The sequence below is a fragment of the Pristis pectinata genome, chromosome 17 (genome assembly GCF_009764475.1).
Source record: "Pristis pectinata isolate sPriPec2 chromosome 17, sPriPec2.1.pri, whole genome shotgun sequence".
Lineage (NCBI taxonomy): Eukaryota > Metazoa > Chordata > Chondrichthyes > Rhinopristiformes > Pristidae > Pristis > Pristis pectinata.
In genome coordinates this window covers 34,114,798-34,129,132 of record NC_067421.1, presented here as the reverse complement: position 1 = coordinate 34,129,132, position 14,335 = coordinate 34,114,798, and the positions used below count along the sequence as shown (strand labels likewise).

Genomic DNA, 14,335 nt, shown 5'->3' with positions numbered 1-14,335 from the left:
TGGGTGGTAACTTTCACTTACCAAATTCCAGCAGCAAGGTCCATATTTTTCATCAATTTTAATAGTCTTTTAAAGTTTAGTCCCAATTCCAAAAGAGATCAAGCTAATTAAATATACTTTGTAGACTATTTTAGATTACCATGAATTGTAAAACATCTAGGAAGGACCTACATACCTTTACATTGATAAAACATACTTTAGTATTATATTTGATGTAGAGTAGTTAAAACTCCTTAAAAGAGGGTATTCTCATTCTGTTTTGTAAAAAATTTTTTCACAGTATGCTGTAAAGAAATATCCTTCAAGAGGGGCTTGGGATCATTTTCCCATTCCGGTTTAAAAAATAGCACTTCAAAATTTGTCACAGTCACATTTATTTATTTTGTTTAATTTCTTCCTGAGTAAGCCTTAACTCTTGCTGAGGTGTAATTTTACTCATGTTGGTAAGCCCCAACCTCTTTGCCCAATGTCTATTCTACATTTGTGATTTTTGACTTCCATGAGTGTGTGCAACACCATTGCAAAATGCATGTCTTTACCACAAGTAGTCATCCTTTTAGCCTACACAAGTTCTACACAAGGGGTACTTCTGTGCTGAAAGTCTACTTGAAGAAATATAACATCCCACTGACTCCTGGGAATCACTGGTCCATGACTGTTCAAAGTGGAGAAGGTATATTCAGCATGGTTTTAAAAACCTCAAAGCCATGTATCAGTATATAGATGTATAAAGCCATGTATCAGTATGGAAACAGGGCAGGCAGATGGGTAGCTTGTGAGTTGGTTCACTCCTTCTGCCGCTTATGCTCCTCCCCGCATAAGCGGCAGAAGGAGTGAACCAACTCACAAGCTACCCATCTGCCTGCCCTGTTTCCACTCTCTGCCCCATCCAAGGAAGAATCTGCAGTTACCAGATTGGCCTCATTAGTCAGCTAAGAACCCACAAAACTAGAGCAGAGGTTAGTCATTCTCAATCCTGAGGAACTGCCAAAGAAGAAAACTTTCATTCACTGGTCCAGCAGGGTTTCATCCTTCGTCACAACTGTGATGTAATCAAATTACCTTTTTTGAATGGCTGTAAAATTAGTTGAATAGCAGTCACATATGCTAACAAAATTACACAATTTCCAAATATTACTTCAACCTCCAACATCGATGCGGAGAGTTGAAAATAAAGTTAAATGAATTACTTCCTTCTCAAAATAGATTCTGTAGATTGAAGAAAGTAAATGGAAAATTAAATAACAGGGCTCATTCCTGTGATTTGATTCTTCCTACATGGAATGATACTCACAGAGAATGCTCTTTAGCAAATTATTTAAATTAAAAATAATGTTTAAAAATGATCCAGTAATCTGCAATCTTATGCTTTTCTGGCTACACACATTGAATCTGCTTCAACAATAGAACATTAAGGAAAGAAATAAGTAGTAGAAAAAGGGGATGTCTTAATCAGCTGAAGTCTCTGTTATTTAAACTTAGGCTTCAGGAGTTTATTTAAATAGTTCAGAGATACTATTGAAGTAACAAAGCAAATTCTGATCTTCGAGTTGCTGTGTTGTGTTATGAATAGGTGTTTATTGATCATATGTTGCTTGAGCAGAAAACTGAGAAAACAGAGGCAGATACACATGGTTTATTAAACTTAGCGGCCACAAGTAAAATTTACCTTCACTTTCCCCAAGGATACCACCTTACTAAAATATTTCATTTTATTTTAAAGTAACATTAAGAGGTCACGGATGATGATTGATCCTAGAACTAATCACTGTAGTACTGAGTGCCTGTTGAATGGGGTCATGCATAACTGTATCTCAATCAAAATCCACTTTATTATCACTGTTTTATGATGCAAAATTTGTTGTTTTGCAGCAGCAGTACAATGCAAAGACTTAAAATTACTATAAATTACAAATTAAGTAAATAGAGCAAAAAAAAGGAATAATGAGGTAGTGTCTATGGGTTCATCGACCGTTCAGAAATCTGATGGTGGAGGGGAAGAAGCTGTTTCTGGATCGTTGAGTGTGGGTCTTCAGGCTCCTGTACCTCCTCCTTGATGGTAGTAATGAGAAGAGGGCATGTCCCAGATGGTGAGGGTCCTTAGTGATGGATGCACCACCTCTTGAAGGTGTCCTCAATGATGGGGAGGATTGCGCCCGTGATGTTGCTGGCTGAGACTACAATGCTCTGCAGCATATTACAATCCTGTGCATTGGGGCTTCCATACCAGGCTGTGATACAACCAGAATTACTTGTACAAAAAAAATAGGCCTGATAAAGATCACACCAATTCTAATTCACAGAAGAACATAATTCTACATTGTTCATTTTCACTATAGACTAGTTTAGAAAGGTTATTGCCAACACCAAGATATGGATGCTTCAAGTTCAGGAACGTCCTTCAGTTATTTTTCACAATATTGTACTCTTTGTAACTTTTTTCAGCTTAATTAGGATGGAATGGAAATGTTATCTTCAGGGAACCAAGGTACCAACAATTATGCTAATCAAATAAGTGTTAACACTGTGCTTCTCAAAGAACCTTGGAGATTTGGCATGGGAACATATAGGGTTTCTTCACTTCTGGGCAAAGGGAGAAGAAAATTGGGCACAGGAGACAAATTCAAAGATGTTCAATGCAAATGAAGTGAAGAAGAGCACAGTTGCAATGTTAATAATATCAATGCTGCATATGAGTATTAAACACAACATACAGTGAAAATGATTCATCATCATTACCCAGCTATGACTGATAAACACAGGAAGTTGTTTTCTTTCTTTTTCAATCATTTTATTAGTTTTCAAATTAATACAGATTAATATATAACATCAATGTTTGTACATGTAATACAAAGAGATCAGGTGAACAATCATGGCATAGGTAATCATAAAGAACAATAAAATATAAAAAAATCTGTAGATCCCATGATCTCTTAGTAAATGAATATAATACAAAAGAAAGATAAATGCAGAAGTTGTTTTAATACTGTATTCCTCCATAGGATGTGCTGTTGCCCATATTACAGGTGTAATCAAAACAGATTCAAAGATTTAATGTAAAATTCAACCTAATATTCACTACAAAAATATCAAATAAAATGTTAATTCTTGTTCAATTGGGGTAATTTAAACAAGTTCTTACTTTCTCAAGATTAAGAACGGCTTACATCCACTCAGGTTTTGGCAATTAGGAGATGATTGATGAGGCCACTGTGGGATCCACAGACTCTATCACAGATGGGGCAGGAGATGCCCCACAGAACAGCTGGTAAATAGTTTCTAAAATAGGGCACCTCTTTTTCTGTTTACACTCCCGCAGCATGCACTCAAGGTTAGTTGTGTCATCCCAATAGCTACTTCTACACTTTGAGAGGGCATGAGTCAGCGATTCTCAGGAGTTAGTGGGAATGTTTTTTTTTGATGGAAAGCTCTAGGAGGTAATTCAGCCTGCCTGCAAATCTCTTCCTGTGACTGAGCCTGGTGTCTTTTTCAGGCTTCCGATGTTGGCTATTGATTGACATGGCTTGTCTAATAGTGGGGAGGGAGTGTGGTGAAGTCTCAATGCTAGGAATGTTGGCACACTTCTCCCTCCAGTGGATTTTGAAGATTTTGTGCAAACAGCAGTAACGGTATAGGTAGTCCAAGTCTCAGAAACATAGAGGAGGGCATGGATCATCATTTTGTGCGGATATGAGATCTTGAAATATCAACATCAATTTCCTTAGCCAGCCAAAGATTGAGCTGGTGCACTGAAGGCCATTGTGAATTTCATTATTGATGTCTGCATTTGCTGAAACAAAGTAATGCCAGGAATCTTTATTGTGAGAGGGTGATGTTGTTCATTGAGTTTACAGGAACTTTCTTTTGCATGTGTTGACTGTAAGGCTGATCCTCTCATTTGCTTCAGTGAACCAGTCAATAATGACTTTGGAGCTCAGCCGAACATACACAAACACTAGCATTGGCTGCATGCTGCAGCTCACTTATGGAGATTAAGGTGACCTTTGATCTGAAGAGGCAACATAGGTCGAACATTCTCCCATTTACCCTGTAGATTAGTTCCACTCCAACGGGAAGTTTGTTGGGGGTAAATTGCAGCACTCTGGTAAGAAATAGTGAAATAAAATTTTCTAAGTAATGATATAGCCTTGACTGAATAATGGTCTGTATTAAGTGTTAAATAACCCCTTTGGCCCTGAAAAATAATGACCTAATAAGTATGGAGTCTAATTCCCTCAGAATAATATTTACATTTATGATATTCCAATGCCTCTCAATGCTATGATGTCTAAATATTATCAATTCACTTCCTGGAGAATGACTAGAATATGAAATGGGATCGTTGCTTTTCAATTTCTGCTTTTCCATGAGAAGATTTTTAGGTTTGAATGATTGATCTGCTACTTGTCCGTGAAAAGTTACTGAACTCCACAGATTATACTAAATTAAGTTATTTCAGAAGAGAGTCCAGAATATGTAAAAACTTTGTGAGCAGTTTTATCAGGTCAGCATCAAGTATCTTTCTTTTTTTTTGATAATCCAGGCCATGCCTTAAGCTTGTCTGTGAATAGTTGAAAACTAATTCATCCAGTGTACGAGTCTTCACTTGTAATATCCTTAGCTCATTGAGTTATAAGTATGTGATTATTAGATTATTCCCTGGAGAATTTTAGACCAACAGCTCACTCTCCAATCAATCCAGATCTACAACTATCCAAGTTGTCTCCTTTTGCAGTTTCAGCCGTGGCTCAGTTGGCAGTGCATATACCAAGTCAGAAGTTTCTTAAGGTTCAATTATAAAGACCCAAGCACAAAATTCCAGTCTGAAATTATGATACTGACTGTTGGAAATGCAGTCTTTCAGAGATGTTGAGCCAGGAACCAGCTCGCCCTCTTTAGAAAAGATTATAGGATATCATTTAGAAGTGCAGGGGAATTATCATCAGTCAAAGAACTTCACAAAAAATTGATTATCTGATTATTATCACTTTGCTGTTTGTGAGAATTTGCTGTCCATATATTGGCCGCCACATTTCATACATTACAAGTGACCACATTTTAAAAGTATTTTATTGGCTCTAAAGCATTTTGGGGCACCCAAAAAGAGACCAGAAAGGTGCTAGACAAACAAGTCTTTCTTTTTTACTTTCACTTTAATGAAATTCAGTGTGGGATTTTTCCCTTGTGCAAATCTCTCTATTTTGCCCTTTTTACTGATGTCCAGATCTTTTAAGGCATATATCTCTGCAAAGATAATGTTACTTTTTTGACTCCTGAAATGTACTTCTGTGGCTAGTAGTTTACCGATGAATTTTGATTTGTTTGCAGTAAAATTAAATCTGGGGGGTGGGGTGCTCAGGACAATCATTAAAACCCTACCTCCATTTTGGTTAAAATCAGGTAACTCAGCAACATATTGGTTACTAAATCAAACCTGTCTGTTCTGTGTGACTTAGTGACTAGATAAAAATGGTAAGCTATTTGAACAATTTATGATGGAGAGTAATTTCAGTTGAAGCTCTTCTAGTCATTTGTTTTTAAAATAACTGTTTGCTTATTCTATTAAAATAACAAAGATAATTTTTTTCTCCTCAGTCTCAAAGATAAATGAGTAATTACTGGTTAGTTACACTATTTACTCTTTGTTATGTTCCAGTCTCAACAAATATTTAATACACCTTTATAAAAGAGGAAAGTAAGAGCTCACGGTCATATAGCATATTCAAGTTCTCAGGACATCCAAATCAACAACAGTGATGATACTACATTTTTTAATGCAGGATAATGCAACAATTCTGTTGTGTGCAACTGCAGGAGCAGGGAATGTTCAGCTGCAATGTTTAAGTCAGCTTTCTCTGATGTAGATTCAGTAATAGCTATTTCTAATATTTTTGAAATGAAGGAAAATCCAGAATAGACATGCACAAACATGGGGAAAGCTGACCAGAGATTTATGGATGAGAATTTTCAATTATGTGCCTTGGGTCAGGATACATTCTCAGTCAGCAAGGTTGGGACTGATCCATAAACAGGACATGGTGTGAGGCTAGTAATAGACAAGATGCATGTGGCAAAGTTTACACCAGGTGAACATCAAAGTAGGGAGAATGTCAAAGGAGTGTCAACATGACAAATCAGCAGGGGTTGGCTCCAGTCACTTTACACAGGCACAAGTACATAGTTAAGAAATAGCAGGTAAACAATAGTCTGGAATTTCTTGTGCAAATAATTTGATGCTATCAGTGCTCACCATCCTAATGGAAGAAATCTGGAGTTTGTACACCCTCAGTTAAAAACTGTCAATAATTAAAAAAAACACTAAGTACTGGATATGTGATATTTAAACACATCTCTCCACAGATATTGCCTGACCTGCTGAGTATTTCCAGCTTTTTCTGGTATCAATGATTCGCTCCATATCTTCACAGGGTGCACTGTTGTAGATTTCTCTTGAATAATCAGCTGAAATCAGTAAAGTGATGATAACTTAAACTATTTAACAATTATATTGACCACAAAATACCATAAAATTATTATATCTTATTGAATGTGGAATTGAGCTCTTGCAATGCACAACTGACCATCTCAAATACCCAAGGATCTATTTTTGTATACAAGGCATCCAATTTTTGAATGTTGGTTTACAATGTTTCTGTTTATCTATTTCCCAATCTTTATTTTACGCTATGTAAAATGCGTTCGGAATTTTGAGCCTTTGTCTTGGTTTGCTGTCTGTGAGAATTTTTGTTTGTGACTGTGTGCTCAGCCTGCGTGACATTTGGTGAGGGAACTCTCTTCGCTGACATGCGAATGAGAAAAACGTTAGGCGAGTAGTGCTATTGCTTCGTCACTGGGCAGAATCATGCTTCTGTTATTATTAGGGTGGAATTAAGTAGTCTTAATGCCGAAATTGAAAGCTCCGCTCAGGAGGGCAATATGTCCTGCTGAGCCGGAGGGTAACAGGAGGGGAGGTTGGAGTCAGCAACAAGAGTTTGTGAAATGGATTAGATTTCGTGTTCAGTTTCCCTCGTGTTTTGGGAGGTGATGGGATAGAGGTGATGGGAGGGGGGAAGGGAAGGGGAGGTGATGCGTGGGAAGAGGTAAGTGATGAGGATGGCGGAGGTGATGCATGCGAAGAGCAGAGTAATAGGGCGGGGGGGGGGGGAAGAGGGTGACGGGGCGGGAGGAGGGAAGAGGGTGACGGGGCGGGAGGAGGGAAGAGGGTGACGGGGCGGGAGGAGGGAAGAGGGTGACGGGGCGGGAGGAGGGAAGAGGGTGACGGGGAGGAGGGAAGAGGGTGACGGGGAGGGGGGGCGGGAGGGTGACGGGGAGGGAGGAGGGAGGAGGGTGACGGGAGAAGGGTGACGGGAGAAGGGTGACGGGAGAAGGGTGACGGGGTGGGAGGAGGGTGACGGGTGACGAGGAGGGAGGGTGGGTGACGGGGAGGGAGGAGGGAGGGTGGGTGACGGGGAGGGAGGAGGGAGGAGGGTGACGAGGAGGGAGGAGGGTGACGGGTGATGAGGAGGGAGGAGGTGCTGAAGCGGGATGAGAACTAACGAGGGAAGACAAACCATGAAGGTCTTTAATACTTCAGTACCCAATAATTTATTAAGCAAAGTTTTTCCTCTACCTCAACTAGTCCAAACAAGAAACCACTCCCCAACCGTTGGAGCGCTGCCTTCCGCCCCCCGACGTCCTCGGCAGCGGCGGGACAGCTCCCTAACACCCGCTGCACTCGCAGCCCGCCCAGCGCCGACCCCGCCTACGTCATCGCCCGTTCTCGCGAGAGTGACCGGTCAACGGCTCACAGAGAAAAAGCAGCGAGGCGGTTGGTTCCGGTCGCTCTGCGCAGGCGCAGGTCTCTCCGCAAGCAGCGGCGCTTCAATAATGTGTAGTTTTCAGTCGGTTGCGCCCGTCAGTGCAATGGGCTGTTTTCAGCGTCCGCGCTGTCCAGGTCGCCGCACAACTCGCACTTCGGCGCTGCAACAAAGATTGAAGAGGGCAGGTGAGTGGGAGGCAGTTATTTTCTCCCCCCTCTCTCTCTGCTGCTGTTGGTGTGTGTTGCTGATGGAAGGTTGGTGGCGGGTTGACAGCTGATCGTCGTCGAGGGGGGCGGAGGGCGCCGCCGCCGCCGCTGCTGCTCTCTCCGCCTTCCAGGGCGGACTGGACGTGGGGAAGGTGGGGAAGCTTTGTGAGGGAGATGGTGCGGCGGAGGGCAGTGCGAGCGACGAGGTGGAGCGGAGCGGTGTGTGAGGTGGTGGGAGGTGAGGCGGCGAGCCGGTGGCCGGGAGCTCGAGCCGGGCTCGGGGGGGGGGGGGCGCGGGCGCGATGCTGTCGGGCTCGAGCAGGAGCGGCGAAAGGTGCGCGATCCGGGGGCTGTGGGGGGGGGGGGGGGGTGGTGGTTTCCAGTACGTATAGTGAGTCGGGGGTGGGGAAGTCCAGTACGGATCGTGAGTCGGGGGTGGGGGGAACTCCAGTATGGATCGTGAGTCGGGGGTGGGGGGAACTCCAGTACGGATCGTGAGTCGGGGAGGGGGGGTGCTCCAGTACGGATCGTGAGTCGGGGAGGGGGGGGGGGTGGACTCCAGTACGGATCGTGAGTCGGGGAGGGGGGGGTGGACTCCAGTACGGATGGTGAGTCGGGGAGGGGGGGTGGAACTCCAGTACGGATGGTGAGTCGGGGAGGGGGGGGGAACTCCAGTACGGATGGTGAGTCGGGGAGGGGGGGGGACTCCAGTACGGATGGTGAGTCGGGGAGGGGGGGGGGGGAACTCCAGTACGGATGGTGAGTCGGGGAGGGGGGGGGAACTCCAGTACGGATGGTGAGTCGGGGAGGGGGGGGGGAACTCCAGTACGGATGGTGAGTCGGGGAGGGGGGGGGGAACTCCAGTACGGATGGTGAGTCGGGGAGGGGGGGGGAACTCCAGTACGGATGGTGAGTCGGGGAGGGGGGGAACTCCAGTACGGATGGTGAGTCGGGGAGGGGGGGGGGAACTCCAGTACGGATGGTGAGTCGGGGAGGGGGGGGGAACTCCAGAACGGATGGTGAGTCGGGGAGGGGGGGGGAACTCCAGTACGGATGGTGAGTCGGGGAGGGGGGGGGAACTCCAGTACGGATGGTGAGTCGGGGAGGGGGGGAACTCCAGTACGGATGGTGAGTCGGGGAGGGGGGGGACTCCAGTACGGATGGTGAGTCGGGGAGGGGGGGGACCAGTACGGATGGTGAGTCGGGGAGGGGGGGGACTCCAGTACGGATGGTGAGTCGGGGGGGGGAACTCCAGTACGGATGGTGAGTCGGGGAGGGGGGGGGAAACTCCAGTACGGATGGTGAGTCGGGGAGGTGGTGGAACTCCAGTACGGATGGTGAGTCGGGGGGATGACTCCAGTACGGATCGTGAGTCGGGGGGGGGGTGGATGACTCCAGTCGTGAGTCGGGGGGGAACTCCAGTACGGATGGTGAGTCGGGGAGGGGGGGTGTTTCCAGTACGGATCGTGAGTGGGGAGGGGGGGTTCCACTATGGATCGGGGGTTGGGGGTTTCCCAGTACGGATCGTGAGTCGGGGTGGGGGGGGGAGGGAGGTCTGGGCTGGGGGAATGCGACCCGGTTGCAGGGGCTGCAACAAGCGCCCAGGGTGGTTGCACAGGCGATGGACCAGCTTATGGGGTTGCAGCTCCAACAGATGCGGCTGGGCGGTGGGGAGGGTTGGCGCTTGCGGCGGAGGTTGTGTCCGAGGATAAGCAAAGCTGGAGACGAGTGAGCAAGATCGGTGGAGGGGGGTAGTTTGTTTCCCTTTAAAGCGTGCATACGAAACAAAAAAAAATCTAGACCTGAAACCTCCTGTCAGTTTGCACTCTTGTTGCGCAGTCTGTTCAGTCCCGAGTATGTGCCTGTCTAAGGCAGACTTACTTATTGTTTCATGTGCTCTGGATTTACTGTCTGGAGCTGTCTGGAATTAATATTAATAATTATGAATTTGGATGCCTCTCACCACTGTTGCTGGCCTTGGGAATATGATGTCAGGATTCATAAGAGAAAAGCTACGGCTGTGTTTCCTTTTTTTTAATATCACACTACCCACCCCGACGTTATGATTTTAAAGACTAGATACAAAGTTTAATAGGTCGAATGTTTAAAAAAATACGCGAATTCTTTTATCCATCTCCACACATGCATGCGATCATAAATAATACAAATTTTGCAAAAATGACTGAACGAAACAGTGCTTTCGGTTGTTTAGTAACTGCAAAATGTAAATTCTAGTTTCTCAAACATTTATTTTAATTTACTTGCAACTGCATTTCGTAAGATCGAAATCATGTCATTGCTAAATGAGGTTACTGCCCTTTCCATCATTTACATTCTTGCGATTTTTTTCCCCCTTGAGGTCAATATTGATTGCGACTTGATCGATAGGTGAAAGGCGGTGATTTCAACGAAGCGTTTCTGGATCATTTTGTAAACGTAATTTTATGACTTTAAAGGGAGATCGAGATCTCTAGACGCGCAGGGTGCAATGGTGCGGATTGTTGTGTATTTTACAGCGTTTTACGTGTTCTTTAAATTTGTAGCCCCAAGTCTCCCCCTCCCAATTTTGTGTTGATTTTATTTCTATTTTAGCCATAGTATTGTTTGGATTTGTTCGTGGCCCCGACTTCGATCGAGTCTTGTCTTTATTCTCGAAGGTTTTCACGCATTTTCCCCGACGTTTCCCTTTTTATAATGTATTTTTTAATTCAAGTTGTTGCGTGAAGATTCATATTGCAGATCTATCAGTTGTCCATTTTAAAGGGCAAATATTCGTGAAATGCTCGTGTATTCTGAACATTTTTCGTTAATACCAGTTTCATCCAAAGCTTATTGAAATGTTATACTTCTATTTACCTGTTACAGTAAAGTTACTCAACAGACGTTATGTTGGGGTATTTAGACCTAGAGGTTTTGATTTTGATCAACGGACAAGTTGGCTGTAAAATACATAGTATATTTTTAAAATGTATAACTGGTCATAAAATACATCGTATATTTAAAAAAAATATAACTAATGTTGATGTTAAAATTATTTTAAGTATTTTATTATTTAAAATACTGAAATTTCTCTGACTATTGCTTTCTTATCTTTCCATTGGCTTGTTTGCAAAAATCAAGTTTTTTTGCAAATACTGCATGGGATAAATATATTTGCATTTTTTAAGTAGACTTTTCTGAAGCGGGGGTTTTTTATATATTTTAGTCTAGTGGTTAGAATTATTTTAAGATGTGATGGATGTGGCTTCTGAAGCCATTAGGTGAGAACAGGCACACAATATTGTCATTGATCAGATTGAAGAGGTGCTTTAAAACGTACCTGTTGTTTCTCTGTGTAAAATGTCAATAACTTTTATGATTTCATACAAAATCGACTGGAGCACCTTTTTAAGTATATAAGGAAATAATGGAGCAACACGTGGAAATAATGATATGGTAGTCTTTTTTTTAAACAATGGTGATTTTAATGTTATCTTTACATATTGAGGCTTATTTTCATTTCTGAGACTGGGGAATTGTTTAAATAGACATATGGGAATAAGTGAAAGGCTGTAATTTTATCCTCTGGTTTGGTTGACAAATGCAAAGTACTACACTGTTTGCTTTTCAATTGTAAATAATTCATGGTGTTAGTCTGTGAATTTTGATACTTTCAAAATTACCCTATTCTTTAATCAATGTAGTTTGGGCAGTATTTAATAAACTTCAAGGAATGAAACTGCAGTTTAAACTTTAAAGCATTCATAAGCCTCTTAACTTTACATTTTTAGATCATGGCATATGAATTTAATAAAATTCATGAATTATGGATTATGACAGATTTTGAAGATAACAGCAGTTTTGAATATCAATAAACATAAAAGTATGTGCTTTATTTTTAAGTCTTTGTGTTCCATCTCTGATGAGCATTAGCCTGTTTGCGAGAATGTTGTCATTGAATTTGCATGTGTGTCAAGTGAGCCATGTGGTTCAAACAAGATTTTATACATTGATGAAGTAACATGATTTTTTTTATCTCTATGTTCTACACAGCTCCCACTGCCATCCTCAAACCTGGTATTGTCACATTGTTTGTAAACTATTGTGTTAAAATGGAGGATAGCTGACTGCCTTGATTGAATTTTTTTGGTTGAAGCAACAAAAGTGAAAGGTTGACAAATTTAGTCATGAAATGGGTTCACTGAAATATATTTGAATGCATTGTGATCTTCATTTTCACCCAACATTTGAAAAGCTGTTTTCACATTGTTATTTTGAAAGTGGATAACACCAGCTTCAAAATATTTTATTTGTTTGGTTATGCAGATCTCAATATAGAATGTTCACTTTAATCTCTTGGACTTTACGTACTTTTTAGGCTTCTTCAATTAAAGGTGTCTTTTTTGAATTAAAATTATTGTCTATGTTTACATTTATTTTCTTTTACAACTTTGAATTAAACTTCAGAGAAGATGCTTGGTGTAAATAAACTCCTTATTAAAATCTCTCCACCCTTCTCATAGTTTCCATTCCCATAATATAGTAATATTGATTAAAGTCCTTGATTGAATAGTTCTGTCTGCCTGTAGGCAGTGAGAGGGAAAGGGGATGAGGGCTAATGAAGCTGGGGGAGGTGGAAGGAATGGTGATTTGGTTACTCAATGTTCCTTCATTGTCTATTCTGAGATTCAATCCTCAGCCACTGACATGCTGGAGACTACAGATCTGTATCCAGAGCTGCTCCTGCAGCAATTTCCCAGTGGAAGTGCAGCTCATGCTCTTCTAGTAAATCTGATGTCTAGCAAATAATTTTTATTATCACTGTGGTTTTAGTTGCAATACAATGTCGCAGAAGTAGTCCTGGACATGTTATATTTTTTTGAGGGAAGCCCATCCTTCTTCATTCTTGAAAGTGGTGGCTGCCTTGAACATAAAAGAGAGGAGTAGGTCACCTGGCCCCTCAAATGTTACAATGCTTGATGCTAAAAGGTTTCCATGGTGCTGTTAGGATTCAGTGACAGTGAGGCATCGGTAGTGTCCTTCCAAAATCGGGATTGTTAGTGGTGCTTGCAGATGGTGGCATTCCCATGTGCCTGTTATCGATGGATTATGAAAAATCTCTTTACATTAAGAGATTTAACTCAAGTTTCTGCCCTCAAGTTATTTTACAATATTTTCTTTCTCTCCCAAACAAGGATACTGAATATTTAAAAAGGGTATACCTGTTTGTCTTTATTTTGATTTTTTTTATTACCAGACACTTCAAAAATTGTATGAATAATGTCAAGGCTTTGTCTTTTTAAACTATTATAGATTTATGGTGATCTTTGTAGCCTGCCTACAATTTGGGCACTAAAATTTGATGGCAAAGTTTCTCACAAGCAGATGTAGTTTATGAAGCTGTTTGGTTGTCTGTGATGTAGTGTACCTGCACTTATTCTTCAAATAATTTTGATTTCTTCGGCTTGTATTTCTCTTGGTGTACAAGGGCTTTGTTTTGTTTTCGTGACTGAATAAGTACTGAATGTATTTTGCAGGTATTGAGTGTTTTCTGCAAATGAAGATTTGAGGCATCCTTTATCTCTTTCCCCAGTTACTTAGTTCCATTTTGAGATGCCCTGAATATGAGAAGGTTAAAAATAAAATCTATGTCACATACATATAGCATTGTGATTTGAGTGAATATATTAAAATGAAATCGTGACATTCATGGTCAAAATTTGATCTTGTAATTGTCAGATCTTTTTAGCTCTTAATTATATAGATACAGATTAAAGTTTTTGGTTTGCCCAAGGGATTTTAATATAAGAATATTTCAATCTCAAACCAGACCTCTTTAATAAAAGACTGCTTTCCAACTCCTCATAAATGTATGCTTCCATCTCCGATCTTGGGTACTTTATTTGTGAAACTTTATCCTTGACTTATTTCACATTTAGACCAGGGTGCCTATGTTAGCTCTTTGGTAGTGCTGTTCAATTAATTCCCTTTCCAGTGCTCTTTCCCCATAATCCTATAACTTTATTCTATTCAGATAGATGTGACATCAGTGAGTCAGTTGCCACACTCTTGCCTGATTGCTAGGTTGTGGGTTCTATTTCCACTAGAGATTGAACAAGTCCTTGTCTGCCCTCTTAGATTGATGTAAAAGATCTATTCTGTGGAATTATTTTAAAGAAAAGCAGAATTAACTAATATTTATCCCTCAAGCAACATCAGTAAGCTATTTTATCTAGTCATTATCTCAGTGCTATGTGAGACAGAATATACTGTATGCATATTGGCTTTCATATTTCTTGCATTGTTGCAAAAGTATTAATAGACTCTGAA

General features: G+C 41.6%; 1 protein-coding gene and 1 long non-coding RNA gene across 2 annotated transcripts in view; one reads left to right on the top strand and one right to left on the bottom strand.

Moving 5' to 3' along the window:
* Positions 1-2,870: 2,870 nt before the first annotated feature.
* Positions 2,871-7,742, bottom strand: LOC127579499 (uncharacterized). The gene is made up of 3 exons (XR_007957676.1): positions 7,631-7,742; positions 6,373-6,462; positions 2,871-4,102 (listed from the first exon to the last, which is right to left on the bottom strand). It is a non-coding gene; the product is annotated as an uncharacterized LOC127579499 (long non-coding RNA).
* Positions 7,743-7,840: 98 nt separating this feature from the next.
* fam222aa (family with sequence similarity 222 member Aa) overlaps positions 7,841-14,335 on the top strand; it is a 155,317-nt gene continuing 148,822 nt past the window's right edge. Inside the window, exon 1 of the mRNA XM_052032344.1 lies at positions 7,841-8,005. The gene's annotated coding sequence lies outside the window, so the exon portion shown is untranslated. The remainder of the gene's footprint in view (positions 8,006-14,335) is intronic.